Source organism: Panthera pardus, unplaced genomic scaffold (genome assembly GCF_024362965.1).
Source record: "Panthera pardus isolate Hobbes unplaced genomic scaffold, ASM2436296v1 HiC_scaffold_20, whole genome shotgun sequence".
In the NCBI taxonomy this organism is placed as follows: Eukaryota; Metazoa; Chordata; class Mammalia; order Carnivora; family Felidae; genus Panthera; species Panthera pardus.
In genome coordinates, this window is record NW_026526766.1 from 56777053 (window position 1) to 56803704 (window position 26652).

Sequence of the window (26652 nt, forward strand, 5' to 3'; positions counted from 1 at the left end):
ATCTGTTTTTCTACTACTAGTTGGGACAGTTTTTTCTTTGAAATTGGGAGACATATGGTGCTGAAGAAGCAGTCAGTGATTAGTCATCTTTTTATAGTGTGCTTTTGGGAATGCATGACAAGTAAGCTAGAGGCTTAAGAGATGGGAGGTGGCTGTTGGCTCACTTCTATGCTGATTAATGGAAATCAAATAGACTTAGTGGGTTGAGAGCCTGAAGGCTAAGTTAAATGCTATTTTCAGTACCATTGTCATTCTAAGGCCATTTTATTTTGAGTTTAGGACATGGAACCATTGTAAGGACTCTTAGGGTCAGTTGTTGTCTCCCTTGGCCATCCAGTTCAAGGTCACTGGCTGACCTATTATAGAGGGCCTTTTTAATGTATACAGAAAGGATGTTTTTAAATGATGACAAGTGGCTGTCAGTAGTATAATACCTGGCAGATATTTAAAATGCAAGCATGCTCATATATGTAAACACACTTAAAAAATAATTTATTTTGAAATATTTTCTAACTTAGGGAAAAGTTGCCAAAATAGCAGTATAAAAAACTCATCTTTCTTACCAAGAATCCCCAGTCGTTGACATTTTATCACAATTGCTTTATCACCCTCCATCCATTATGATTAATCTTTTTCTGAACCATTTGAGAAAACGGAGAGATGATTGTTACTCCTGAATAGTCCTTTTTGCATTTCCCAAAAAACAAGACTACTCTCCTATATAACCATAATGTAACCATCCACATCAGGAAATCAACAATGCAACACTATCATCAAAACCCCATGCAAATTTTGCCATATGTCCCAACAATGTCTCTTTTCTTTCCTGGTCTAGGATATAATCCAGGCTGACATGTTAGTAGTCATATCTCTTTAGGCTCCTTTAATCAGGACTGGTTCCTCAGTTTTATCTTCAACAGATGGTTCAGGCATTTTATTTTGTAGTGTGTTCTTCATTTGGGGTCCATCCAGTGTTTCCTCATGTTCAGACTCAGGCCATGCTTTCTTGGCAGGAATTACACAAAAATGATGCTAGACTCTATTTAATGAGTTGTATCAAGAAGTACATGTGTCACCCTGTCATGTCCTTGTAGTATTAACCTCAATCAACTAGAAATTTTTTATTGGCCAGGTTTCTAACCTGTCAAGTCATCAGGTCAGTTTTGTTATTGATAAGTGTTTTATGTACTCTGAGACCCATATACTATTCTTCATCACATCTCTACCTCTGAGATAAGCATCTGTTGGTAATACCTATCTGAATCTACCACCACTAATGGTGGCTGCCAAATGGTTAGCTTTCTATTTCCATTATACTTTCTATGTTCGTTAGCTGGCATTCTATAAGGAGGAGATTTCTTTTTCTCCCGTCAATTTATTTATATCAATATAGACTCATGGATTCCCGATTTATTACATGAGTTATAATCCATTACTGTCATTTATTTTGTTGCTCAAATTGTTCTAGCACTGCTAATTTGACCCTTCAGGGAGAAGATAATGTTTTAATAATGACTGAAAAGGTAGCTGCTTTGGAAAAAAGCATTTTGAATACAGATGTATGAAAATGCTTTCTTTTGTGTGTACGTTCTTCCATTTCTTTTTTTCTTTTTTTCTTTCTTGCTTGCTTGCTTCTTCTTCATCTTCAGCAGCAGCAGCAGAAACAATGAGTGTTACCCATAAAAACCTGTAACTGCATGTTCTAAAATCTTGGAAAGAAACTGTTAACATATTTAAAAATCTTTCTAATGAAAAACTTCAGTGAGGTTTGAACTTATTTGTTAAAAATATTTCTATTTGATAAGACATAAGAACTTGATTAGCCAAATTCCAACAAAATCTTTGACTAATTGCTACATAGGTACCAATTGTACATCTTCCATTTGACTGTATTATCTGTATCTTTTTGACAACTTTGAAAACCAAATACTGAAATAATTGAATGTGGAACCAGACTTACAAATAATTCTATAACAAAATGTTAAACCAAGATTTAAAAAATAATGAGACAGATTGTATCACATTGCTTTCACTAAAAATATTACTATTGCTAGTATTTTTAGTGACAGCAAGAAATATTTTTATCATTAATCCTAAATGTCTATTTCTTTTATGCTGTTTATATTTTTATAATGTAATGATTGTATTAATATATGTTTATAAGTATTAAATGAATAAGTAATATATATATTGAGAGAGATGCTAAAAATGATTTCTGTGGATAAGGTTGCCTAATCATAAACACTTGGAGTCTTATTGATCTAGACTGACATGAGGTAAACATTTAAAGTGAACAGTTTTTAAGATTGCAAGCTGGTGCAGCCACTCTGGAAAACAGTATGGAGGTTCCTCAAAAAATTAAAAATAGAACTACCCTACGACCCAGCAATTGCAATACTAGACATTTATCCATGGGATACAGGTGTGCTGATTCGAAGGGACACATGCACCCCATGTTTATAGCAGCACTATCAACAATAGCCAAAGTATGGAAAGAGCCCAAATGTCCATCAATGGATGAATGGATAAAGAAGAAGTGGTATACACACACACACACACACACACACACACACACACTCACACATATACAGTGGAGTATTACTCGGCAATCAAAAAGAATGACATCTTGCCATTGGCAACTACGTGGATGGAACTGGAGGTATTATGCTAAGTGAAATTAGAGAAAGACAAAAATCATATGAGTTCACTCATATGAGGACTTTAAGAGACAAAACAGATGAACATAAGGGAAGGGAAACAAAAATAATATAAAAACAGGGAGGGGACAAAACAGAAGAGACTCATACATATGGAAAACAAACAGAGGGTTATGGGAGGGGTTGTGGGAGGGGGGATGGGCTAAATGGGTAAGGGGCATTAAGGAATCTACTCCTGAAATCATTGTTTCACTATCTGCTAACTACTTTGGATGTAAATTTACAAAAAAATAAAATTCAGTCAGGTGTCAGTTTTGAGGGTTAAGCTCCCAGACTCTGTTGTACATACCATTGCATACTTTTTCTAGATTGGCATTTACCATGGTGTAATTGAGTTATTTATTTACCGTTTGATCTAACTTTTCTGTGTACTTGTAAGTTCTTTGATTTCTGGAGCTGTTTTTTACTGCTAGTGTTCTAGAGCCCAGTTATAGAACCTGGCAGAGTGTTTAGCCAACTTTTTATAGATGCTTACCTAGCCAGAAAAGCCCATCAGCATTTTCACAGAAGTCTCTATGTGCCTCTTTATCTCTCTTAATTTTATTTTTAATTTTTTCCAAGGCCTAGTAATTTAGCAACTATAAAATATTAGCTATTAGCATTAGCTATGTTTTCTTATATAATTTGTATAGTATATACATTAAATTAAAAATACTGAATTTGGACCATAGTATGTGTGCATTTAAAAATTTTCTCACTTAGATTGTTTTTGTGAGCATTAAATATGTTTTGAAAACATGATTTAAGGTTTAGATTAATATTCCATTAGGTTGATGTTCCATAACAACTTGTGTTTCTTTATAATTATAAATAATGCTATGATGAGCATCATTTTGTGTGAATCGGATTTTGATTTTTTTTCTTTAACTTAGCTTTCTCAAAGTAGATTCAAATAAATTACTGAGTTAAAGACTATATATACTTTGTAAAGGCTTCTGATTAACTTCTATGTGTGTTTTCAGAAAGCTTTTTCCAATTTGTATTTTCAGTATTTGAAGGTGCCCCACCCACACTGAGTATTATCATTTTTGAAAATGTTTGCCAATTCAGCAGAAGAATGGTATCCCCTTGTTTTAATTTACATTTCTTTGATAGTGATTTGAATATTTCCCATAAGTTTATAGGACATTCATTCTTCTTCAGCCAATAACCGCATTCAATAGACTTTGAGGAACTACCATAACCTAGTTATCCTTATGCCATTCCTATAAGCAGATTCAGGGAAAATATTCTGTAGGTCATCTCTGTATCTGGGGTGGCTGAGTGCCTGGCCATATGTACTTAATAAGTGTTTGATGACATTGCAGTAATGTTAGTAGTGTGGGTGGAATGGATATGATTTTGTACCTTATTTGGCTTAGCTGCAGAAAAATCTGGGGGAGGAGGTGAGACTTTTAGCTCTAGAAACCGAGACTGTGGTGGCAGCAGGTGGGTGGGTGTTCCAGGTGGAAGGGACAGTGAAGGAGAAGACATAGAGGTAGGCCGTGAGGAAGCCTTGACAGAAGCTCTTAGGTTGCTAAAGAAAGCTGGAGAAGGAGAGACTTATTTAGTAAGCAGAGATGGAACTGAACAAATAGAATAGAAGGCCTGTGTTTAAATGGAGCGATCTCAGGAGATTCAAGATTGTAGCTGGTCAACCTGAGAGGTGGATCAGCATTTTCTCAGGGAAGAGCTTTAAGACAGAATGAATTCACTGTCTCCCACAAAGTTCTGTTCTGTTCTTGTGACTCTCTCCCTAGCAGAGACTTCCTTCTCAGGCAATTGTTGAAGGTCTGAAAAAGGTATTCCTCTGGGGAAAAATCATGCTCAAGGGGAGCACCCTTGAGGGCCCCATCTCTTAGACTTAGTTGCATCAGGAAAGCATTCTTTCTGTAGTTTGAACCTGTAGGATTTTGTTCTGATCACGGCTGCCTATGTTAAACTTTTACTACTTCAATTCTTTACCCTCATGAAGACCACCAGTTACACCCCTCTCCCTAACCATTACTACTCTAACAATTAAGTGAAAGAATGTTTGGAATAATTGATAAGTATAAAAATATGCAATTATACAAAAACATAAAATTATACATGTGTCATGTGAAATTTCCCTCCTACTTCAAACTTCCAGGCCTCAAGTCCCCATCTTCTCCATTTTTTTGTTACCTGTGTCTTGTGAATCAGTCCACAGATAATCTGTGTATTTACAAGCATGTGTGTGTACACATGCCTGCATGTGTATATTACATCATACTTTACCTTTTTATTTTTATTATTTTTTTAAGTTTATTATTTGAGAGAGGGAGAGAGCACAAGTGGGGGAAGCGCAGAGAAGAGAGAGCTAACAGTGCAGACCCTGACTCGGATTGATCACATGAACCGTGAGATCATGACTTGAGCCGAAATCAAGAGTCCAATGCTTAACCAACCCAGGTGCTCCTAAAGCACTCTCTCCCCAGTGTGGGACACGAACTCGTGATCCCGAGATCAAGAGTCTCATGCCCTACCGACTGAGCCTGCCAGGCATCCCACTAAAGCCTTTATGAAGGAGGTTCTGCCCTTTTCATGCCCCATTACTGGGTCAGGAGTGAGGCTTAGTTTTCTCTGGCTCTCGTTGCCACTTCCAGGCCATTACTAGATCTTCACATAACCTATTCTCATAGTCATCTTCCTTGTTGTAATTAGGTCCCAACTGTTCACTAATTCCTCATTCAGTGAAAACTGTATTACCTACTTTATAGTTCTCCTTTTGATCTCAACTACTGCCATCATCATCATCACCACCGCCACCCTTACTGGATGCTACTATTACTATAAGTATTTTACATGCATCATCCAAATGAATCCCTCACAATACTTTTACAAACCAGTCTTCTGTTATTTGGCCCATTTTATAGATTAAGAAACTGAGGTTTTAGAAAGATAGAAACTTGTTCAGGGTCACTTAGCTGATAAGAGGACTGCATTCAAATCTAGATCTAGTTAACTCTAGAGCCTAGCTTTTTTAACACTTTTTCCACCATATTACCACCATAATCTTAGAACTCTGTTTTCCAGAGCATGGAAAACTCTCTTCCACAGGACTCCAGTTTCTGGAACTGTTAATAGGTTCTCTATTATGTGATAGAATTCCATGGTCATAGAAATTTGGGAAATAAATTTGGTTCCAGTAGAGTGTAACACCAACAGATAGCTCCTCTTAAAGAGGAGAATATAATATGCACAGCGTCACTGCAAGCTTTTTTGACCATGAAGCTCTGTTCTGGAGAGGCATCCTGCAGGACTCACTTTCCAAGGAATGCATTTGGAGAAATTCTGTTTCATTTGATTTCATTATCATTTCATTAAAACTGCATTTGTGAGGGTCATCAGTGAGCTCATAGCTGCCTGATTTAGTGATTGCTTTCAAACCTTAATGGACCTCTCTGCAGTATTTGATACACTGAACACTCCTTTGTGTTTTGACATTTAAGAAACCATCCCCAATGCCATTCTTCTCTGATCTCTCTTAAGTTTCCCTTTTCTGATTTCTCTCTTTGCTCATTCTTAAATGTTGGTCTTCCTGGGGTTCTTTCCTCAATCCTCTTTTCATATAACTCCCTTACGTTCTTTATATGAAATCTTATTATGTCAGTTACTACTTATATGTGGATTGTTCTATCTGTCTGTCTAGCCTAGATCTCTTCCCTGAACTCTAGATCCGTATTTCTAACTACTTATATACTCAATTGTCCCATCAGCGTCTAAAATTCAACATATTTAGCCAAAAGACATCATCTCTCAAAACTTTGTGTCCTGTATTTTGTTCCCATGTTCCCCAAACCAACCCTGAACCCACTAAATGTGATTGGGCTCTTGAAAAGTAAGGGAAAGCTAAGCCATCTCTTCGATAATGTAGAAGAATTAGGAGCAGGAGTTTCACTTACCTTTAAAGGGAGGGAAGGAGGAGCTCCTGGGTGGCTCAATTGGTTAAGCATCTGACTCTTGGATTTTGGCTCAGGTCGTGATCTCTCAGGTCGTGAATTTGAGCCCTGCATCGGGCTCTGTGCTGATAGCATGGAGTTTGCTTTGGATTCTCTCTCTCCCCTTTTCTCTGCCCTTCTCCCTGCTCACAGGCTCTCTCTCTCTTTCTCAAAATAAATAAACCTAAATAAGTAAAGGGAGGGAGGGAAGGATAAGATAGCTGTCTTGTGCACATAGTAGATACTCCATAAATATCTGTTGACAGGATGAATGCAAAGGATGTAGGTAGGAAAGCTAGTCTTTTTTTCATTCTGGGTACTTGTTTTGTGGAGAGGAATGAGAAGGCTAATTCCCAAATTTCATCTTTCTAGCCATCTTTCTGTGACTATGGCTCCTTCCTCTCCTCACACAAAGCTTGCTTTTGTCTCCCCTCACTGCTCTAAGGTGAAATAGAGACAAATAGACTATGCTTTGTGTGTTCTTCCAGCCTTTTCATCCATCCCTACTTCTACACAGTTTTCCCTTAGTGGACTGAAAAAGGAAAAGGAATCCTGTTTCTATTGTTTTTTAAGTAACAAATATCTTTTTATTGAGATATAATTCATTTAACAGTATAACTTACTATTTTAAAGTGTATAATTCAGTGTTTTTAGTATATTTACTAGGTTGTACAGCTATCACCACATCTAATTTGAGAACATTTCTATCACTGCAAAGGAAATGCCATCCCCATTAATAAGTCACTCCTCATTCCCTGCTTTGCTCTAGCCTCTGGCAACCACTAATATACTTTCTGTCTCTATGGATTTGTGTGTTCTGGACATTTCGTATAAAGGAAATCATATAATATGTGGCCTCTTGTATCTGGCTTCTTTCACTTAACATAATGTTTTTAAGGTTCATCTGTGTTGCAGCATCTGCCATTACTTTGTTCCTTTATATGGCTGAATAATATTCCATTCTGTGGATATATCACATTTTGTTTATTCACTCATCTGTTGTTGGATGTTTGGATTGCTTTCACCTTTTGGCTGATATAAATAATGCCACTGTGAACATTCATGTATAATTTTTTGTGTGGACATATGTTTTCAGTTCTCTTGGGTATATACATACAAATGGAATTGCTGGATCATATGGCAACTTTATGTTTAACCTTTTGAGAAATTGTCAAACTGTTTTCCAAACAGGTTGCACCATATTACATTCCCATAAACAATGTATGAGGGTACCAATTTCTTCACATCCTTGTCAATGCTTGTTAATCTGTCTTTTTGTTATAGCCATCCTAGTGGATGTGAAGTGGTATCTCATTGTGATTTTGATTCCCATTTCCTTAGGGACTAAGGATGTTAAGCATCTTCTCTCATGCTTATTGGCCATTTGTACATCTTCTTTGAAGAAATGTCTATTCAGGTCCTCTGCATTTTTAGATTGGGTTGTCTTTTGTTGTTGAGTTGTAAGAATTCTTAATATATTCTGGGTTAAAGTCCTTTATCAACTAGATGATTTGCAAATATTTTCTCCCAGCCCTGTTCCTTTAAAATTTCTAAGGAATTCTCATGAATTTGCCACTTTCTGCCTTAATTGTTCCCTAACCTGCAACCTTTCTTTCGCCTCTTTGTTTTGCACATGTATGGAGAAATTGGCAACATCACCTGAGCCTCTGAAACAATAAGAAGCTGTTATTTTTACAGGGTGTAGAAGTAGCATGCCCAGTTGGTCAGTAGCAAAAGCATGTTCTTGAGCTACTGTTTTTTCCTACAGCCTGACTGTCTCAGTCCCTCTTTACTGTTCCTCTAATACACAATCTCGCTCAGTCCTTGAGATTCAACTGCTTGGGTAAAAAGTAAAATCTTAGGTAGAAAGAAATCCCAAAGATGAAGCTGAGTGGGTGATAATAGGGGCATCCATAAGAAATTAAAATTTAAATATTCTTTTACACATTGAACACAGGCCCTCTACCTTTCCCACCCCCATTTGCACTGAACAGAGCAGGAATACCTAGAAAGGATACACATGGTTCTCTTGCCCATATTCTCCATGTCTGTTAGGAAACAGGCCAGAGCAGAGAGGGAAGCTGAGACTGGCCTAGTTCTGTTTCTCTAAAGCTACCAGCTGGTATGTTTCTTATATTTCATTCCAAAGGCTCCCTATGAAGGAAAACACCAGGGTACCTGGCTTCTGATTCTGGATCGTCTCCTTTCTTCCTCTGCCTTTTAAATCCCTAATACCACCAAAACCCTGATTTCACCTTTTTTTCCTGTTATGAGCTGAATTGTGCCCCGCTTCCTCATGTTGGAATCTTTTTTTTTTTTTTAATGTTTATTTGTTTTTGTGAGAGAGAGAGAGAGAGAGAGAGAGAGGGAGGGAGGGAGAGCGTGAGCGGGGGAAGGGCAAAGGGAGAGGGAGACACAAAAACTTGAAGTGGGCTCCAGGCTCTGCTCTATCAGCACAGAACCCTATGCAGGGCTTGAACCCATGAACCACGAGATCATGACCTGAGCCGAAATCGGATGCTTAACAAACTGAGCCACCCAGGTGCCCCACATATGTTGAAATCTTAATACCCAGTATCTCAGAATGTGATTGTATTTGGACATAGAGCCTTTAAAGAGGTAATTATGGTAAATTGAAGTCATATGGATGGAGCCATATCCAGTCTGACTGATATTCTTATAAAAAGAGATTAGGACTCAGATGGAAGAGCCTGTGTAGACAAAGATGGCCATCTGAGGCCAAGGAGAAAGGCCTTAGAAGAAACCAACCTCACTGACACCTTGATCTTTGACTTGTAGTCTCCAGTATTGTAAGAAAATAAATTTCTATTTCTTAAACCACCCAGTCTATGGTATTATGTTATGGCAGCCCTGGCAAACTAATACTCCTTCAAGGTAGAAGGGGAAAGAAGGTGACACAGAAGGTTCTGTGTTTGTCACATGTGAGTGACAATTCTGTGTTTCCTGAGGTCTAGTTGGTGGGAAATGTATTCGCCAGGCTGGTATATGGAGAGCCTGTTCGTGATATCCAGTGTCTTTTGTATCTGTTTAATATTATCCCTCTTACTAATAAAATGTAGGGCTAAACTGGAAATAGAAAGAACTAGATCCTTGAAGTAGCTCAATCTTAAAATCTGAGAGAACCTGAGTAAATCACTTTTCTGTTTTCTATTTCTCAGTCTCCTGAGCTGTAAAATTAAGGATGACTGTCCTCTCTTACAGAGTTTTGGTGAGGTCAGAGAAAAATGTGTTTTTGAGTGTAAAGCTCTAGAAATAATTGCTTGAGAGTCACCAGGAAGCCTCCTCTTACCAGAACTTTTGGTTTTCAGGGCTCTCTCCTGACCTTCCTAGCCTAGGCCTGAGTGACCTGCCAGAGGTGTTGCTGCCCATAGCTGGAGCCTTTGCTACTGAGTGGGAACACAAGTGAAACTGTGTCTATGGCTAAAGCAGCAAGGTGCCATTGCCACAGGATTTCAGGTTTTTATAGGGATCTAGACTCCTTGGTGGCACGGGGTTCCTGAGATAACTATATGGATCACTCAGAGGAAGCTATTTACCTAGTGCACTGGTGCTTCTTTGGAGCCCCAGAGGAAGAAGTTAGTTGAATGCCTTACCCTAGGAGTCTAGGGGAGGAGTACAAAGGTTGTCATGGGCACTGGTGGGAACATTTTCCCAAGAGCTGCTTTTGTGTGCTTGTCAGGAGACACGCTTAATGTTTCTCAGATCTCCCCCCCTTCCCCCATCCCCCCCTCCTGTTTCTTGTGAAATGTTCTGGACATGTTTATGGCCTGGATCTGGATGTTTATCAGTGGTTGGTCTTCTGTAAATCTTAGATTTGGTTCTAGGCGGTGTCTGAACCTTGTGAATTATAAGATGTCACATCTGTGCCTGGGCTTTGGGGCAGCTTGTTTGAAGGGATGGAATTTGGTTTCTGAGGTACATATCAAAACATCTCTGAGGAATGCCATGATACCACTGACTTGCCTAGAGTCAGAGGAGAGTATCAGACACCGGTAGCAGGCTTAGCTCCACCTGGCAGTATTTTCTGGGCATACTGTCAGTAAAGAGGTACTGTACTTAATAAACTCTTATGATACCTCTGTATAAAATTAGAAATTACTTGTTTTCAAATAAACAAAGCTTATCTTCTTGCTTTCTATTACTTTCGCTGACTCTTCCTGCTTGTTTACTCATCCAGCTAATGGAACATTTAATACTGGCTAAGAATGAATTCTTCCTCTGTGAGAGAAAATCCTGTTGCCAAAGTTCTCCAAAAGGAAGCAACTGATAAAATGATGCCATTTTAATTTTTTTTTTAATGTTTATTTTTGAGAGGGAGAGACAGAGAGCATGAGTGAGGGAGAGGCAGAGTGAGAGGGAGACACAGAATCCAAAGCAAGCTCCAGGCTCTGAGCTGTCAGCACAGAGCTTGACATGGGTGGAGCTCGAACTCAGACTGCGAGATCATGACCAGAGCCGAAGTCGGATTCTTAACCAACTGAGCCACCCGGGTGCACCCAAATCATCCCATTTTAAATCAAGCCAACTGATAAGTGGTACCACTTTTTTATCATTCAGGAGAGTATAGGCCGGAAGGGAGATAGAAATAATTACATTAAATATTTACATTTTTCCCCAGATACTTTCCTTGGTCTTTAATGTCATTTTTCTCTGCAGCATTCCAATGTGTGTTTTGAAACAACCTATTTGTAACTTCCTCTTTCCCTGGCTTCTGTTATCCTGGGTTCTCCCATTCTCTTCCTTTCTTTCTTACCTTGCCTATCTCCTTTCCTGCCTGTCTCTTTCTACAGTTTTCCCCTCAGGCTTTTTTCCCCCATCTCAAATCTGCCTCTGCTCAACCTCTAATCCAGAATCCTTAACTGAGCAACTACTATATGGCCAATTCTGTGCTTGATCCCGGCTTTTGTGCTAGGCAGCCAGTTGACTTCCAGCTAGCCTTTCTAAGCAAATAATTCCCAAATCTGTACTTCTAACCCTCCTTTTTTCTTTAGGTTCTATCCTTCATGTCTAGTTATCTAATAGTTATTTTCACCATAACTTCCTAATGTTCGAAACTTCCCTCCTGGACCCGTTCCTATTCTTTGTTCTCTGTATTAAAATCACCATCATTTTGCTAGTCACCCACTCAAAATCACGGTGTCATTCTTCCTTCTCTCTTGCCTCCCACATTGGATCATTTGCCAGACCTTGCTCTTTTTTCTCTCCGTGATTCCTTTTACAAGTCTCTTCTCTGTTCCCTTTTGTGTTCAGATCTTCTTTATTGCTTAGTGTATAGTATTAGTTTTCTGAAGGTTTCTTTCTTTTATTTGTCTTAGGATACATTGTGTATACCACTGCCAGCATTGTCTTCCTGAAACAGAGCACTACTCATGGCTCCACTTATACTCAGGGCTCAACTTACATGTCACATCCTTTGAAGCCTTCCTCAAAGTCCCCAGGTAGTTAGGTACTCATTTTTCTATAGCATTTCATATACAGTCAATTTTGGTGGTTATCATATTATCCTGGAAATGTGTGAGCATTTGACCCCAAGATTATGTATTTCTGAAAAGAGTATATACTATATGCTTCTTTTTATATTAAGTTCAGAAACAGGTCAAAGTAATCTATAGTGTCAGACTGTAGGATAGTGATTACCTAGGTGGGGAGGGTGTTGGTAGTGACTAGACATAGGCACAAGGGAACTTCTGGAATTCCATTGATGTTCTCTTCTTGATTGGGATTCTGTTTACATTGACATACTTTTGATTTGTGCACTGTATGTTATATTCAATAAGAAGTTTAAATAAAAGCTAGATAAAAATAGCCTGGGGAAGCTTGGGTGCCCCAGTCAGTTAAGCAACCAACTCTTGATTTCAGCTCAGGTCGTGACCTCATGGTTCGTGCATTTAAGCCCTGTGTAGGGCTCTGCACTAACAGTGCGGAGCCTACTTAGGATTCTCTCTCTCTCCCTCTCTCTCTGCCCCTCCCCCACTCACACCCTCTCTTTCTCTCTTTCTCTCTCTCTCTCTCTCTCTCTCTCTCTCAAAAATAAATAAATATTTAAAAAATATATAATGGAAATACAGAATAGGGACCATTTATTTATTTTAAGATTTTATTTTTAAATAATCTCCTCATCCAACATGGGGCTCAAACTCACAACTCCAAGGTCAAGAGTCACATGCTCCACTGACTGAGCCAGCCAGGCACTACCAGAATAGGGACTATTTAACTTTATTTCTCTAATGCCTGGCACCCAGCAAGCTCTTAACATATATCTGAGAATGAATGAGTGAATGAATGAGGGTTTCTCAAAGAAAGAAAGAAAAGAAAGGGGGAGGGAGGGAAGAAGAAAAGAAAGAGGGAGGAAGGAAGGAAGATTAATTTTTTCTCTCACTTGTAGTTAAGTTATAGTCTCAGCTTTTTAGCCTGACATCTGTAACAACTCATGACTTAGTTCAACCGATTTTTCTAACTTTTTTTTTTTAACCCAGAGGCCATATTGTACAGTTGGAAGATACTGGGCCTTGGAATCAGCCAGAGCCAGAGTTTGAAATAGGGCTCTACTACTTACTACCTATGTAACTTGAGGCTTAGACAAGTCACCTAGCCTCTTACAAACTTAGTTTTCTCATTTCTGAATTGGATATCATTTCCTCAGCAGATGGATATGGATTAAATAAGATAATACGTATAAAGCAGGGCCTGGCATGTTTTTAGTATTCACTAAATGTTCATTTCCTTTACTTTCCAACAACATGTCTTCCTTTTTCTCCTTTTCATATCTTTGCTCATCTTGTATCTCTGCCCTAATGCCTTCTCTTCTGTTCAATTTCCACATACCCAAATATTATTCATCCTTTAGGATCAAGCTCAGATATCACCTCTTTCACGGAGCCTTTCCTAATTCCTATCCAAATCAGCACCTTGAAAGCTGGCAATATTTTCCTCTCTAAAATTCTCCTACAATTTATATGTGTCTTTTATGATATTAGTCACTCACTCTAACCTTTAAAGAGTTGCTGAAGGCTGCCCTCTCCAGGCCCAAAGAATAGGCACTTTAATTGGACTATAATGCTGGAGGCAGAAGCTCTGCCAATTGAAATAAACTGGGGTCATGAAAAGGCAGGTTAAGAAAACTGCTTTGGACCTTTGATATTATATATATTCTCCTCTTGCACTGGGAGAAATTCATATGTCTAGTCAAGGATGTGACCGGAGCAAGGGGTCAAGTTGCAAGCTGCTTGACCTGTATTTTGAATTGGTCTTCAGTTAAAGATGTCTTTATAGCCCAGCCTGGCTTATCAAGGGAGGAGGCCATATAGGAGTTTGAGTCTGAAGTCTTAGGAATTAAGAATAGATATTTAAAAAAAAAAAAAAAAAAAAGAATAGATATTCACTTGGAGTATCTTCTCTGCCTAATATGTCTTGGGGGCCTACTACATGTAGGTAGAAAACAGTTCAAATATTTAGAGATCCTTTTCCTGGCCACATTTTCTTGTTACTTCTGCTACTTGTATTTTCAATATCCATATATATGCTTTAACTCCTTTGTTAGATTGCACATGAGGTCAGGAACTGAATACAATTCCTAGCATAGTTTCTGATACTTAATAGACACTCAGAAAAGTTTTGTGGAACTGTTGCTTAAAACTATGAAACGATATTACCAGGCAATATAAGTAATTGGTTGCAAAAGAAATGAGGGACAACAAAAAATGGAGGGAGCAAACCCTTTGAGTTAGGGTGCTCAGAGAAGTCAGATGAATTCCCAGAGGGTACCGAGTCAGGAATATGTTATTAAGTATCAGGAAATGTCCAAGAAATAAAATAATAGAAGCTTAGAAAGATGGAAATCAAGGGATAACTTGCTTTCTGTTTATAAACATGCCATTAAAGAAATCATGGCTCCTTGTAAGTGGCATTCTTTCTGTAAACAATACAGTGAGATTTACCACCATTCCAAAACAGGCACAGTCTGAAGTACTGTCATAGTATATAAAATAAGACTTCCTGAAGCCAAAGAGTAGAGGTAAATTGTAGGAAATAATTTTCCCTAATTCCTTGGGCTTGTACTTCTCTTTGCTGGTTGTCATCTTTAAGCATGCTAGGGAAATGTGTTTATTTGGTCCGTACCTGAGGACATTTGGACATAAATAGACAAAGATGACAAGTTAGGAAGGGCATTCTAGATGCCCTTGGAGCATCCTGGAGCATTTCTTGTGACAGGTGAGATAAAAACTGTTGACTGGTTTCTCCCTAAAACACTCTTTCCTGTTTGCTTTTGTGATATCTTTCTCTCCAAGTCTTTTTCTTCTATCTGACAGCTTCATCTTTGTTTCCTTTATAGCATTTCTGCTCATCTGCTTGCCCCTTAAAACTTGGTGATTCCTAGGGCTCTGTTTTCCACCTCATTCTCTATCCTAGATAATCTCACTCATGTCTTTACCTGTAAACTGATGGATCCCAAATTGCTATCTCTACCTCAGTCTTCTTTCATGAGTTCCATACTCACATATCCAGCTGCCTATGGATCTTGTTATGGCAGAATTTTCCAGGCACCACATACAGTATGTTCAAACTGTACTGATTGTCTTTTCTTTCTCCTCCACCTCATCTCCTGTATATCCTTTCAGTAAATGGCACTACCAGTCAACCAAGCACAAAATCTAATACTCTTCTTCCTTAGAATATGTAATATGGATATAACAATGCCCATGCTATAACATTTCCCCTATTAGGTTATGAACTCCCTAAGAGCAAAGATTGTATCTTTTCATCATGCCTGGTACAACACCTAGGTACTTAATAGGTATTTATTTATTATTTAAAAAAAATTTTGGTAGCATTGTATTAGTAATTCTTAAAGGTACTGTATTTGTTTGCTAGGGCTGCCATAACAAAGTACCACAGACTGGGTGGCTTAAACAACAGAAATATATTGTTGTATAGCTCTAGATGCAAGAAGTCCAAGATCAAGGTGTCAGCAGGGTTAATTTCTTCTAAGGGCTATAAAAGGTAGGTATTCCTCTAACAAATTATCAAAACTTGATTGGGAGTAGGGGGGGTGGTTCTAAAGGAAGGTAGACTAGGGAGGATGAATATTTTGCAATAACTCAAATGAGAAGTAGTGAAGCCCAAACTAAAGGTTGTAGAGAAGGAGACAGATTTTATAGATAGGAAGGTAAAATAGATTAGACTTAGTGACATGTGATGGGAGCAAAGGGTTTCGCAGGGGATTCTGTTACTGGATGGAAAGTTAGAATAGAGAGATTTTAAGGTTTTGTGTGTGAGCAGGGAAGTCATCTCCATGTGTAGTTGGTTGGTATGGATGAGCTGCAGTATAGGGCTCCAATGCCAGCACCACCAACAGGCTTTCCCTCTGCATTCCTTGCTTTCTTGGTTAAGTCTCATTCTCTCTTGCCTCATCCAGTTGAATACTTTCTTTTCTCCCCACCATGCTTCCATTGTCAGAGATCCTTAAGAGATTTGTCTCTCTTAAGCCTTCTCTTCCCCTTTGAATGTTAGCTATCTTCCTATAACTCAGTGCTTCATACCAGATATTTTTGAATATACGAAGAACCCTATAGGAAAAACCCTCCTCTTTTAGGTCTCTTCATTGATTCTCAAGACACTTGAGATTCATATGCTAACTAGGAACATATTTTGAAAAGCTTCTGGAAACAGGGTCTTACACCAAGAGAATTCTCCAGATTTGGGTTTACTCTAGGTATATTTCAGAACAAAACACAAAGAACTGAAGGAGGTATTTGATAAATATTAAGCCAGTTAGAATATAGTCTCCTTATAGTACAAAGGTTTTCTTTCTTTCTTCCTTTCTTTCTTTCTTCCTTTCTTTCTTTCTTTCTTTCTTTCTTTCTTTCTTTCTTTCTTTCTTTCTTTCTTTCTTTCATGTTTGCTTATTAGAGACAGAGAGAGAGAGGGAGTGCACACAAGTGGGAGGAGGGGCAGAGGGAGAGAGAGAATCCCAAACAGGCTCCATGCTGTCAGTGCAGAGCCTGACACATGACTCAATCCCACAAACTATGAGATCATGACCTCAGCAGAAATCAAGAGTTGGACACTTAACCAACTGAACCACCCTGGTGCCCTCAAAGGGTTCATTTCCCCATGAAATTTCAAATTTTGGATTCCCATTAGAGAATCCTCCACATGTGGCCCCTTGGCTTCCTTGGGGTAAAGAAATTGAGGCAGGGCCATTGTACTTTGTGGATTAGACTGGGACATATATAAGCAGATACTAGTTCAGGAGTAGCCTTAGTTCTAAATCTGGGAGCTATGACTTTTGAACAGGTTTATGTGAGAGGGCTGTAGACTACTACATAGTAGTCTACTACATAGACTACTACATAGTAGTCTACTACATAGACTACTACATAGTAGTCTACTACATAGACTACTACATAGTAGTCTACTACATAGACGTCTACTACATAGACTACTACATAGTAGTCTACTACATAGACTACTTTGATTATGAGTATTGATTGATTGAGAGAGAGAGAGAGAGAGAGAGAGAGAGAGAAAGCAAGCAGGGGAAGGGTGGAGAGAGAATCTTAAGCAGGCTCCGTGTTGTCCGTGCAGAGCCTGAAGTGGGGCTACATCCCAGGAACCATGAGATGATGACCTGAGCTAAAATCAAGAGTTGGAAGCTTGACCGACTGAGCCACCCAGGTGCCCCTGATTATGAGTCTTTAATCATTAGTCCTTGAATGGAAATGGGGCCACAGCCTTTTGTAGGTAAAGGCTAAAAACCTGTTTAGCCTAGCAGTACTGAGTTTATCCCTGTTCATGTTTAAGGTTTTGCTAATCAGGATGGTGCTTGACCTGATTGTAGGACTGAAATTTGTCAGCAATTTGTGACTCCTTAGGCCTGCCTTGCAGCTTGTCAGGTCTCATTTAGTCTGTGTAGCAGCTATGTCTTAGCACATCAGTAAAGTCAGCACATATCTGCCAGGCTCATAACTCTCCTTGGGTGGAATGTTCCTGAGGGAAGGAGGAGATTCACCTCCCATTGCCCATAATTCTCTGCTTCATGCAATCACTCAGTAGTTTATGGAGGGCATAATTGTACAGGGGTTAAAAAAAAGACTTTTCTCAGCCACCAGAACAAACCATTTTCCTCAGGAAACATATCCTACTTGTGTGACCCATGTCAGCCTCTCATGTTGCTTCTGGCTTTACTTGGTGATAGAGAAGGAAAGGAGTCACAGACTTACTCTGATGTAAGTTAGATTTTGGCTCCACCTATCCTTTGTATCCTCATATGTGATTGTCAGCATTGGGAGACGAGATAGGTACCTGCTGGTCCTGACCCAGCCATTCTCTGGCAATGACACCTGAAAGGGCAGGCCAGGTTTGGAGCAGGCACATTCTTTGCTTTTGGACCAGTTGTATCTGGCCTGAGGGAGACTTAGACTGGTTTGTATGAGAGTGGAGAATTGTGGTTGGTGAGCCCCTCCTCCAGTATCCCTGTGACTCCACTCAGATGCTTTAACCGAGGATGAATTTTGTGTGCCAGGTGGTCTTCTGACTAACCCACCCATTTGGTTCCCCTTTAGAGCTCCTGCAGCTCTGAACCTTCCCACAACTCTGCGTGAGTGTCAGTGTCTCATGTTGAATTTCCATCTTGACTCATCTATCTCTAGGCGAAGATCCCTGCAAAGATTTAAATTGGGAACCAGACCTTGAGAATGTCTGTTCAGAGCATTTCACAGCTTCTGGATAAATGCCTTTTCCTTCTTAACCCAATCTGTTTCTCCAATTCTGCCCAGCTAGGTCTTGAAAAGCCCTGCTTTGAGGAAGCTTCCCAACTGAGGTGGGTGCTTGTGCTATTTCTTACCTCTGAAAAGCACCCCCATCCTTTTAGCCTGCCTAGGACTCCCAAGAGCCAGATCCACTGTAACAAAGGACTGCATCGTTGCTTACACGGCTCAGGAAACAGAAATTGTGTGTCTATCCTAAAAGGCTAGACCACAGAGGAGATCTCTCCTTTGGTCCTATGATGTCTGGCAGTCTGTGGGCCCTCTCTGGGCCCTGTTGAATAGTAGAAGAGGGAGCCTGCTTTTTTACCCAGAATGTACATGGACAGCTATTTACCACTTACTCTCTGTGTTTTTGGTGAAACATGGGAAGTTGGAAAGATACAAAAGTAATTTATGGTCAAAGCCATATAAGCTGTCTTGTGAAGTTTGAAGACCATGAACTAGAGATTGCATATTTGTTGTGCCTCATGTCATAAACACATCTTCTCCTGTCTGAGCCTTTATTTTTCTGGAAAACTCAAGCTGCTTAGAATATGGGCTGAATGTGTTTGACTAGGCAGATGGACAAGAGAGGGCCGCATTAGCCTCAGGTATAACATCTAGAAACCTCACCCAGGTCTTGGAGCCACTGGTGGATGAGTCAGGAAGAAGTAGGTCCGTTAGGCAGTATCCTAGCTCTGAAGATCATTTCTAGTCTTGAGAGTTTGAGTTTCTTAGAATAGGAATCCCAGCCCCAAACCTGATAATGACAGCCACTTCTCCGGGCTCTTTGAGTGGGAGGGAATTCTGATTTAATCAGTCTTCCCTATATTTCTTGTTTTAAACCCTTTACCTCTTCTGGCTGAAATATGGGAAGCTCCTCTAAATTGGCTGTGACTTCCACTGAAATTTGACACTTTTCAAATGATTTTTTTTCTGTATTTAGATGTGGTTATAGTTGCACTGTCAGTCCTTATCTCTTCTGTCACCCAGCCAGCTCCCGACTGGGTTAGGAGGTATTTGCTCTGCTGTTAGTGTTGGCTGCATAATGAGGTGGATGGTTAAGAAATGGGTTGTTTAGCATCTTTTGGAATCTAAATTTTCTTCCTGGGTTGAGGGGGAAGCAATGTTACTGGAAGAAGGCAGTAGGGAGGCAAATGTTGGCTCTGGAATCAACACTTTCTCCTCAGGATCTTGGATAAGCCAAGGAAATCATTCCTCCTTTAAAAGCTTATGTTATCTACCATATAGGGCTGCCTGTTCCACAGTGACAGTTTTTAGGGTGGCCCCCATAGCCTGACTGCCTAATTCTTGGCTATCAGGGCCATGTTTTACTGTAGATTGTCATGAAGAATGTTGCAGGGCAGCAGAAGTAGCAAGATTTGAGAGCCTGGTTTGGACATGCTGACTGAATCAAACCTGTCCACCTTCTGTTGGCCTAAGGAAGAGAAGGGCTTTCTCTCATTAGATCAGGCTCAGAGGAGGTAGAATAGGAATGGCTTCACTGGATTGTTACTGGTAATTGGAGCCCTATATTGAGAAGAATTCTGAGATTCTTTGGACTCAAACAGTGTTTTTGCTGTCCTGTGGGTGCAGAGTAGAAAGGGGTATTATATATTTGATGTATTTGGCATTTTAAGCTCCAGGGCTTCAGGGGTCCCTGGCTTATGTTTGGCATTATGTTGCAATGAACAACTTGAGTGCTCTTTGAAGATAAGGACATTCAATTTCCTGATGAGTCCTAAGTAGAATTGTTGAGTTATTAGGAATTAGGGCCATGTGAGAGCCACCTGACTAGCAAGTCTCCATGGAGATGGGGCTGCCATTGGCAAAGAGGGGCTGGGAGATTTGGGATCATGAAACCGGAGCCTTGAATCGTAAACAGCTTTTGGTTAATGTGATTACACTTGAGGCTATCCTAATTCTGGATACCCAAACAATCTGTGGTCCAGACTTCTGCAATAGAGGGTTTATGTTAGCCCACCCAGCTTCCCTTACATCTCTCTAATCATTACATCTCTCTAATCATTGCCTTGGCACAGCCTAAGGGACTTCTTGTTTTCCAGTTGGTTCTTTTGCTGTGGCTGTTCAGGAAGAACTGGACTAGGTATCTACTCTGAGAACATAGTGCTATTTGATGCTAACTGCACGTGGGCACTTCACCTGTTTTCCAGCTTCACCAAATGCAGATAGCAGATAATATAGATACAAAAACAAAAATGAAACAATCAACTAAAAAAAAAAACCTAGCGTTTGTTTCAGTAGAAGGCATGATTGCCTTTGTATTGTGCTCTGGTAATTTCTTGCTGTGTTCTGTCTTCTCTCTGAGACTGGGAGCTCTTCAAACTATAGATTGCTGGTCTTAAGTCTCTTTATATCCTATAGCCCAGACTTGAGAGAGGTGGATAGGCAGGGGAGAAGAAGGGAGGGTGGGGAGAAGAACAAGAGGAAGAAATGGGGGAGGGGAGAGAGTAAGATCTATATTTAGCAAGTGGGAGAGACACTCACCAAGGGTGTGTGAGTGAGCTTGCTGGCGAGGTTTGTGTGTGCGTGAGTGTTCTGGGAAAGGGGGTGTGTGCGCCAGGAACGTGTGAGGAGAGCTGGTGCCCTATGGGAGGTTGCAGGCAGGAAGCAGCTGGAGAGGAGGAGGAGCAGCAGCAGGAGCAGTAGCTGCCCTGCTTTCCGTCTCAGTCTCAAAGCCCGGAATCGATTGGGTTAGAATTCCACATCCAGTTGAAGTTTGGCTGCTATTGCCTTCAGCAGGCTGGTCATCAGAGTCCCCCTCAGCAGAGGTGTGGACCAGATTGGATTTCTAGATTTGTAGCCAGCGAGACTCCTGCCCAGCCTTTCACTGAGGGGATTTCTCTGCTGGGCATTGTTCCTATCATCAACTTTGCACCATGGAGCCAGCCAGCTGGTGCAACTGAGAATAATAGCTCCCTGGCTCTGTTTGTCTGTTGGGCAAGAAGCCATGCTGTGGCTTAGAAAGTTCATCCTGTGGCTTCTCTGTCAAACCAGGGAGTGCTCCTGAATGGATTTCCTCTTAAAGACGGCACTTGTATTCTAAAACTTGAGAATTTGTGGTTTTAATGGTTTTTTTTTTTTTTTCCTTTTCATTTCTTTAACTCTTACTTTGGTTGCAGCAGCAAGGTAAGTGGTATCGAGTGTATGACTGACTGAATGACAAGCAGGGACAAAAGCAAAGCATTTGTGGGTGGAATACAGAGGAGCTACATTAATTACATAACTGCTGGAGCCAACTTGCTGGTGGGGGTCATTAGAATGAGTGAAAAATGGCATACTCAGCCCTGAGGGTAGAATCTTCACGTGCATGTGTTTATATGCTGATAATCTGACTATCTGTTCTTCCTTGGTACTCTTACACTCCTGTATGTATGTAAATAACTTAGCCAGCCCTCTGAATGTGTGCATACTTGTATACAAATAATCTGTTTCCACCTCTTGATATGTCCATGTTTATAAATAACCTGGTCATTCCTTCCTGTGTGTACATAATAGAAACTCATTCAACTCATTCATTCCTTTTAAATGCTTATACACAAACCATATCTTCCTCCATGTGCCTATATCTGTATCTATATATAGATAGATATATAATCTCCTCTTTTATTTCGTGTGTGTGTGTGTGTGTGTTTACTCAGGTAACTTTCCTCTTCTGGTATATGCCTGTGTATATTAAGAAACCCTTCTATTTTTCCATTGTGTGAGTGTGTTTATACTGTTCTTCTGTCTGATGTATTAATTCTTCCCTCTCATGTGCATATGCCATATAGACAGAAAAGTCATCCTGAGTTTCCTCAATGTTGAGTGTGTATACACATGCATAATAATCTGTCCATTTTCATCATGCATGTATGGTAAAAATAGCACTAACTATAGAATGTAGACCCCTTTTTAAATCTTAGGTCTCCTCAGTGACCTTGGTCAAGTCATTTAGCCTCTCTGAGCTTCATTTTTCTCATTTATGAAATCAGAATGATTTTCCTTCCTGCCTCATAGGGTTCTGATGATAAAAGATGTCATGATAAAATAGGAATCATGTAAACTATAAGATTCTAAACAAATATAATTTTACTATTGTTACATTTCCCTCTAGTGTGAGTTGTATAGGATAGTCTATCTTTGACTCAGCAGCATTGAGATTATGCTCTTGTCTGTGAGAAGTCTCTAAGTCTTCCCTGTAAAGGGTAGCTTCTATTGAAGTAATTAGGTTTCACCTGTAGTTTTGCCCAAAGTATTGGAAAGAAGCTACATATTGCTACAGGGGATCTAGAAAGGGTCAGATTGAAAGAGAGAAAAGGTCTCATCCTCTGCAGTTTAGGGCCTTAATACTTTGTTCTTTGTAGCTTTGAGGATTGAACGTGTCATAAAATGGAAATGTGCTACCTCCAGCTAGGATCAAACTGAGCAGGTGAAAAGATGAATGAAAGAACAGAGCATTCTGCTGCCCCTGGGATGGCAGCCTGTAATGAACATCTGCTGCCAGGTTTTGAAGGCTCTCCAGAGTGTCCCCCATCCCAGCCTTCTAGACCTGTGTGTCCCATATGGTAGCCACGGGCTATATGTGGTAGTTGAGTACTTGTCTTGGCAGACAGGCTACTCTCAATTGAGATGTGCTGTAAATGTAAGATATGTAACAGAATACGAGGATTCAGCATGAAAGAAAGAATGCAAATATATGATGAATATTTTTTATATTGAACGCATGTTGAAATGATAGGATAATGAATTATATAAAATATATTAAAGTAAATTTTACTTTTTTTATTTTACTTTAATGTGGCTACTAGAAATTTTTAAATTACATATGTGGCTCACATTATATTTCTATTGGACACTGCTGCTCTAGACCTATCATTAGCACAAGGATCAGGGCACCTCTTCCAGCTGGAAGAACAAATGGAAGCCTCATGATAGCAACTATGGGAATGACAAGGAACCATGGCACAGCCTCTTCCTACTAGTCTCATATCCTAGAGAGATACAGACTAATTACCAGCCTCTAGCAGAGGCTGGGGCTGCCACTACCCTCTTTATTTGTCTTGAATGAGACTCCAGAAAAATTTAAGTATATTTAGGGAGAAGTTCCCAACTTAGTTTTTACAATAAAAAAGGGTGATAAGCCATCAGTCTAAAAATAAACCTAGAACTGGAAGGCAGCATATTGTGAGGGAAACAAAAGTGGACTAGAAATTAGGAGACTTGTATTCTAATGCAGCTCTGCCATCACTCATTTATCCTTTCTGTGGCACTGACTTCCCACTGTGTCAGGTCATATGCTTGGGATAGTAGTGCCCTGTGCCAGGCATTGGGAGATCAAAAACAAAGCACAGCTTCCATTGTAATGGAATTCACATCCACTGTGAGTCCTCAAGCAAGAACCTCCCATTCAGGGGGCTGCCAAAGTAAAACAGATGAACAAAAGCAAGGGTATCATTTTGGGTGAAGGGTTTAAACTTGGGTAATAGAACTTTTGAGAACCTAGAATAGCTGTCCTCCCTAAAAGACTTTCACATTTAAAATTTAGGAAAACACTGTGATAGCTAAACAAAACTACTCCATAGGCTAGATCACAATGTAGTATGAGATTCCAGGCCTAGTACTGTATAAGAGTCTCTTTCAAATCTAAACTTCTCTGATTTGGTGTTCTGATTCCTTTTATTCAATGGTAAGATTTAATTTGTTTTGAGCACCCTATGTGCCAGGCACTGTTCTAGGTGCTGTGAGCAAAACAGTTCTATAGCAGTGAGCCAAACAGTCTCTACTCACATTCCAGAATAAAGAGGTAGGGGAAAGAGACACATAATAAACAAGCAAACAAATATATGATGTATCAGGTAGGTAGTAATAAGTTCTCTGAAGAAACTACAGCAGAGTAAGGAGATAGAGAATGTGGGTTTTTTTTTGTGGGGAGGGGGTAGTTTTTAGAGGCTAGACATACCTGCTCACATGCCTTCTTCAGTCTATTCATGAGAACCTTGAAGTAGTATGGAAAAAAGTATGATGATGCTTAAGAAAAAAACGTTGTGACGTTTTTTAAAGGCTGTAAGGCAGACTACATTGGGGTATTGCAGTAAGGGAGAGAGATTGAGCCCAACTCTGAATACAAGGAAGACTGAGAATTTATAGCTAAGGAACAGGGTGAGGGTCAGTGAATGGAAAATTACTAAGAGGAAACATCAAGGATAAGGGGAAGTCTGGCTAAACTGACCTGACAGGAGTTTTGCTGGAGGCACACCAAGGTGGTGGTTAAGGAATTTGGTCAGATATCAAAGGTGAAGAATTTTCACTAAACTGACCCAGCAGGATTCTTGCTAAAAGTGGACTGAACAAACAGAGCTGAAGGTCAGGGGCCTTGTCAGAAAGAGGACTCAGAGCAACCTGACTCAGGTTTGATCAAAGGAGAGAGTCTTTGTCATGAGTATCTGATTCTGGGTGCATATGTATTTGCTTTATGGTTGGTTATATTCCTTGGTATAGTAAACCTTGGTACTGCTGAAAGGGAGCGCAGGGCAGGGCAAGAATACCCAGCTCTCATGACTGGCATTCATTCTTCATTTTGAGGTCTTGATATTCCAACCCTTTGAAGGCTGCATCCTCCCTTAGCTCTCTGCCTTCTGGGCTTGTTTCACACAAAGTGAGAGGCTGCTTGATACATATACAGAGTTCTGGCCTGTTCCCAGAGGTCCCCAGCTGTTTCCTCCCAGCCAAGATTTGGGTCAGAAGCAATTTTACAAGGAATACTCGCATTCCTAATCACATTTATTTGGTAAGGTAGAGAAAGACACAAAAGAATCAGCCATTTCAGAAAACTGAGTTGTTTTTTTTTCTTCTTGACTTTTTTTGGTACGTTGGTGCTGATGCGATTTAAGGGTTTATTCCCTGCCATAGTTTTCAGCTCTCTTGTTGAAGCTTACTACTTTTGATTTATTTATTTTATTTTGATGTGTTCCCTTTTCAAACGGAGATATCCCTTGAAAGGGTTTCCTTATTTTTCCTAGGTTTAGTCATTCCTTAGAAAGATAGCAGAAAGGAGAAAGGTGTGGTCACTTTTTAGAGTGTGTGTATGAAGTTTGAAAAGTTGACTAGAGTAGATAGGCTAATAGGACAGGGCAGAATGACGGCTCTGGGTATCTTGAAGGAGTCCAGAGGGTCAAGTTGAGCTGGGTGGACCCCAATGCCTCTTTATCCCATTCTGGCTCAAATATTACTTCTCTATGGCTTTCCCTGTCCTGATTTTGCTGGGCCTCTCACTGCCCCTCCATTCCCCCATCATTGGAATTAATGTCTATTATCTATTGTTTATTACAACTTGCATTATAACATGTTTTGCTTTATTTTGTGATGGTGAATATGCCTATTTCCTTCTCCAAACCTTAATATATTAGAAAGCAGGGACCATGTGTCTTACATTCCTGGCACATAGCTTGGTGCCTGACAGGTCAATTGAATTGATTTAGAGGTCAAACTGTCCTCATTCTTTGGCCCTTGTTATTTTATTCCTGTGGACAGTAGTAGCAAAGAGAGGCTGGGGGAGTAGGTGGACTTGACTTGGGCCTCTTGGCCCTAAGGGTTGCCCTTTTAGCCTATTCTGGCTTCTGGTATCCTATTGGGTTCTGGGCAAAGTAACTGGTTGATTCTCTGGGCATTACATTGAACTCTGTCCTCTGCTTCAAAACCTAAATATCTGGATGACTGAGTGGGTTTGGTGCCTTTGGGGAACCCATATCCCCAGAAGGTGATTCTTAAGTTCATCCAGGGTAGTGATTACCAATTCATAAGAAGGTTTGGGGAGAGTTTGTTTAATATGGAAGCAAGCATCTTTCTTTGAGGCTGGAAGAAGTTGCTATGGCAGCTCTAGTTGGAAATTTCCTATTTGTTAGTAACGTAGGAAACCAGGCAGCTTTGCCTTCAGTCCTTCAGGAGGCTGTAGGGAAAGACCCTGAACATAGTGACTATGCCATTTGCCCCTTGTATGACTTGCCAGACAGTGTTGTGGGCACTGCACTCTTGGAGGGGACAGCTGGCAAGACTGTCTAGGAAGTTAAACCAAGCCTATCTGGAGTATTGATCTGAAAAACAAATAGGCCTGAAGTTAACCTGGCCTGCATTGAAGCAATAGCGGGAGAATCAGTTTCATTTTTGTTCCTGAAAAGCTGCTTTCTCTGGACCTAAATGGGGCTGGTCTTGGAAGACCTGGCAATG

The 26652-nt window shown here is 40.0% G+C and overlaps 1 protein-coding gene across 8 annotated transcripts in view; it reads left to right on the plus strand.

Annotated features, from left to right (window-relative positions):
* UNC13B (unc-13 homolog B) overlaps positions 1-26652 on the plus strand; it is a 252575-nt gene that overhangs the window by 170677 nt on the left and 55246 nt on the right. The gene's annotated exons all lie outside the window — the stretch shown is intronic.